We start from the raw sequence: 5,522 nt of genomic DNA on the forward strand, positions 1-5,522 counted from the left end.
CGGAGTGACATGATCCTGCCAGAATCGGCTGTCCACACAGCATCAGTCAGCAGCAAGTTCTATCTTTGCTGTTGATGCTTTTAGAGTAATCCTACTCATTTCTCTTTTGCAGCAGTGTGGTTATAAGCATAGGCAGACAGACCTGGGTGCTCACCCCTGTGCTGCCAGTTGTCAGCTGACTGACCCAGAGCAATATTCTCTGAGTCTCAATTTTTATTAACAATAACAATATAATAATAAATAGGTATAATATTTCAGGGCTTACAACATGAAAAGCACCTTTAAAAGCATACAATATGCCTTATCTCATTTAATTCATACATTCACCATAAGTGAAGTAAAAACTGTTTTTATCTTCATTTTATGGAAAAGAAAATCTGCCCAAAGTCACAGAGCTAATGCGCAGCAGTAGGAATTGAATCTGGGTCTGACTGACTCAAAGCCCATGAAGTAAATGGTCATAGAGGAAGACTGCTTGATAGGGCAGATGCTCTGAGCATAGGGATCCCTTACATGTAATGTGTCTGCTAATCTGTCAATAATTGGTTCTGAATGAGATCAGCATTGATCCCCTGTGTGGTTAAGGTAACTCTTCTGTGTATATATGACTTTTCAATAAGACCCACATTTATTCTGACAAAAATATTTGAATCTGGAACTATGACTTACCAGTTTCCATTAAACTTTCTTCTGGGGCTGGGGTCATGCCACTGCCAGCTCCCCCTAGATTTGGAGACAGATGCTTGCTGGTGACCGCCTGCGGCAGCATACCTTAAAACCAATGACGACCTGGGAAGGTTCCCAGCTGCTGAAATTAGCCTGCAGGATCCTTGCAGGCAAAATTATATTTTAGGACAGCAGTACCGAATAGCATCACAGAATGGTAAGTGATCTGAACAGAGCCCCTTCCACGTTTCCTCTAATGTCCAAATAGTTCATGCTCACATTTGACCTTATTGCATAGTTGCTTGTATATAGTGAAAGAACCTATTTATTTGTTAAATCAACAAATATTCATGCATACACAACTCAGGAACTGAATAATAATGACTTTCTTTTAATAAATTTTAATTATAATAAAACAAATTCTCTTCTTCTTCATAGATCTGCACCACATTTTAGTTAGCAAACTTATTTATTGCAAATGATTTCATTATCTGCTAAATTCTTCCATGGGAATCATTTAGAGTTCCTGGTAATAATAATAATGATGGATGATAATGCTTCTTAATGAATTACCATGAATAAAAGTATGACTCAATAGCCCAGTATGGAAAGAACTTTATGATCTAGATCAGGAATATTCAAGAAAGAAAAAAACTTAGATGTTTTATTCTACACCATCACCTGCCCCAGGAGCATAATTTACAAATCAGGAAGCAGGCTCAAAGACTCTAGATCATTTTCAAGGTCACTCAGTGGGTTTGAGACAGCTAAGGGTCTGGACGTCCATGACAATGAAGTCACATCAGTTCACCATAGTTACTCATTCACTGTCTACCGTACAGCTATGGCAGTTACTGTGAACAGGTAACTCACTACTCCCCATTTTGGGGATGGAAATTAGAGGTTATTACACAAGTCATATTCACAGGAAGAATTCAAAATATACATCGAATAGAAAGTAGAGATGTGCTAGGAATCCAAATCCAGGAAAAATTTATTGAACCTTCAACATGCAGACACCCAGCATCTCATCACGTTTGTACAACAATCCATGGGAGTGACATAATTGCCCCATTTTACAGCTAATAAAATGGGGTTTAGAGGCATGAAATGCCCTAAGTTCACATAGTAAGTAATGGAATGAGGATTTATTATTGGACTTTGTGATTCCAGTTCAGGACCTTTTTACTTCCTCGTGGCAACACTTTATTGAAGTTTCCGCTAGCATCCCCCAAAGGAAGAACTAAGGCTCTTGTTGGCTCTATAAATGACGAGACACTGCATCATATGCTATTTCCAGTGCCCATTTAAGGTAAAGGCACAGCATTGGGCTTATGGCCCTTACCTTGAGGAATTATTCTTCTTTCTGGCTGATGAACTGAAATTATTCAGAAAGATCTTGGGTGAAGTGTGACTGCTGGCACGAAGGACAATGGTAAATGGAATAATAATAAATTCCAAACTCAAGCATCTTCCCTACTGTTCCAGCTTGGACAGCTTATTACTGCACAGATAAATCCTCCAACTAGCTCAGGGAAAACATAAACATCAGCGTCTGCATTTTGCCCATATTGATAGCTGGTCACATGCCAAATGGTTTTGTAATTTAGTATGCAACATTAAAACCTCTAATTCCACCATCTTTGGCTTATATTTGATCCATCTCCCTCCTCACACTCAAAGGCTCCACCATTCATTTCCATGCCAGCTGGGTATATGTAACTCTTTACTAATCTCCCCTGCCTCTTACAGATCAGCTTCTTCTTCTTCTTCTTCTTCTTCTTCTTCTTCTTCTTCTTCTTCTTCTTCTTTCTTCTTCTTCTTCTTCTTCTTCTTCTTCTTCTTCTTCTTCTTCTTCTTCTTCTTCTTCTTTTTTCGTTTATTGCATCAGCTTGCTATGTATGCTAGAAACCTTTAAATACTTAAAGTTGTAATTTAGCAAATTATAAAGAAGTCAGTAATAGAAGTTTGGATTTTTAAAATTTTCCTATACAAAAAGGTTTGAAATGCACTAACCCAAAAAGGGAAAAGACTGAATCTCCAGCAGAGGTTTGAGAAGTTGTTGCATATACATACTGTCTTTGTAAGGTGACACCTTGTTAACTATTACATGTATAGACAAAGGGCACAGAGTCCATATTGCTCAACTGACCCTCCTTCAGAGTTTCTCCCACCAGAGTCAATGCCCTTTCCTTTTGCTTTCTCTTCCTAACTTCCCATTCCCTGCATACCTGCACAGCAGTACAGTTACAGCCTAACCCCCATCCAATGGCACAGCTCTTATCATGACCAGCAATAACCTTCCAATCGCTAAATTTGTTGAGTCTTTATCATACTTGTCCTTTGTACCATACTGTTTCCTGTTCCCTCATCCTCAAAACTCTCCTCTTTAGGTTAATAATAATAATAATTATAATAATAATAATTGTTCTTGTCATTATTATAAATTTGCATTAATAGAGTGCTTACAATATATAAAGTGATATGTTAAACACTTTATAGGAGTTCTGTCCTTGAATATGCATGACCCCTTGGGGTAAATATTACTATTACGCCTATGTTACAGACAAAGAAATTGAAACATAAAAGGTTAACCAATTTGCCCAAAGTGACACAGCTAGTAAGCAGCAGAGCCAAACTTTGAACCCAGGCTTTCCCTAACTCCAGAGCCCATGTTTATAAGCCTTATCCTATACTGACTCCTAAAGTTTTCAACACAGTGACTATATGGAGACCATAGAACCATTAAAGCTAGATCTAGATTGCAATTTGTTTCTCCAAATTTGAGCTAGAGAGCAAAGTGAGAAAAGAAAAGAAATTTAAGAAGAGTGAAAATACATCATAAAAGTACCACCAAATAAATTCCAGCCTTTTAGAAATACTTTAAAGTAAAATAGAAAAGCTCTTCTCTCCAAGATTTTTCTCCACATCTTGTTTAGAATGGTATTTGGTTTGCAGCCTATGGCAGACAGACTCTGGAAAGCCCCCATGATCCCTACATCTTAATGTTCATAACCTTGGATAATCCTCTCCCATTAAGTGTGAGCAGGACCTGTGGCCGGCTTCTAAGTGATAGAATATAACAAAGGGATTCAATGCCACTTTGGTGACTAGGTTACAATTTTTTAAGACCATGTTGCTAGCACCCTCATCCTAAAGACTCTGCCTGCTGCCTCGGTGAAAAAAGTGGCCATGTTGGGAAGTCCATGTGAAAGTAGCCACGAAGAACCATGGGCACCTTCCAGGCAATAGCCAACAAGAAGATAGAGCCCTGAGTCCTACAATCACAAGAAATGAATTCTTCCAAAAGTCTAAGTGAGCTTGGAAGCAGATTCTTTCCTCAATAAGCCTCCAGATGAGAAGTATCCCAAATGACACCTTAATTGCAGCCTGGTTAGACCCTGAGCAGAGGAACTAGCCAAGTCAAGCTCTGATTCACAGAAGCTGTGAGATAACAAGTGTGTAGAATTTTTAAGCTGTTAAATTTGTGGTAATTTGATATGTAATAATAGATACTAATAGCCTCATTCATGGCCTCTCCCAAATTTCAACAAAAACTCTTATGACATCACATATAAAAACTGTAAAAAAAAAAAAAAACCCCAAACCCCATAATGACACTGAATACTTGACCAATAGTCAATCTATTCTTAGAATCTCAAAGGGACTATGCCATGAAAAGAACCCATGACATACCAATTATTCTATGCACTAAAAGAAGGGCAATTTTTATCAATTCCTGCATAATAAACTGCCCCAAAGCTTTAGTAGTTTAACACATCTATTAATATTTATTCTCAAAAAGTTAAAGGTAGAATTACCATATGACCCAGCAATTCTACTCTTAGGTATATACCTGAGAGAATTGAAAATATGTGTTCACGCAAAAACTTATACACAAATGTCCGTAGCAGCATTATTCATAGTAGCTAAAAGATGGAAACAACTCAAGTGATTGCATGGATTATCTGGAGATGAATGGATAAACAAAATAAGGTATGTCCATACAATAGAATATTATTCAGCCATAAAAAGGAAAGAAGTGCTGATACATGCTACAATATCACAAAGCTTGAAAATATTATGCTAAATAAACAAAGACAGACACAGTCACATGTTGTGTGATTCCATTTTATATGAAATGTCCAAAAAAGGCAAATCCAGAAGACAGAAAATAAATTACTGGTTGTCAGGGGATGGGAGGAGAGAAGAATTAGGAGATACAGGATTTATTTTCGGGGTGAGGAAGTATTCTGGAATTAGGTAGTGGTGATGGTTGTGCAATAGTATGAATATACTAAAAACCATTGAATTGTAATTTTGAAAGTAGTAAATTATATGGAATACAAATTTTATCTCAATTTAAAAATTTAAATAAAAATAAATGAAATAAGCGTATATTGTTTCTCACAGCAGTTTCTTTTTTTTAATTTATAGATTTATTTTTTATTGGTGTTCAATTTGCCAACATATAGAATAACACCCAGTGCTCATCCCATCAAGTGCCCCCCTCAGTGCCCATCACCCAGTCATCCCCACCCTCTGCCCACCTCCCCTTCCACAACCCCTAGTTCGTTTCCCAGAGTCAGGAGTCTCTCATGTTCTGTCTCCCTTTCTGATATTTCCCACTCATTTTTTCTCCTTTCCCCTTTAGTCCTTTTCACTATTTTTTATATTCCCCAAATGAATGAGACCATCTAATGTTTGTCCTTCTCTGATTGACTTACTTCACTCAGCATAATACCCTCCAGTTCCATCCACGTCGAGCAAATGGTGGGTATTTGTCCTTTCTAATGGCTGAGTAATATTCCATTGTATACATAAACCACATCTTCTTCATCCATTCATCTTTCGAT

This window comes from Canis lupus, chromosome 11 (assembly GCF_011100685.1).
Source record: "Canis lupus familiaris isolate Mischka breed German Shepherd chromosome 11, alternate assembly UU_Cfam_GSD_1.0, whole genome shotgun sequence".
NCBI lineage: Eukaryota > Metazoa > Chordata > Mammalia > Carnivora > Canidae > Canis > Canis lupus.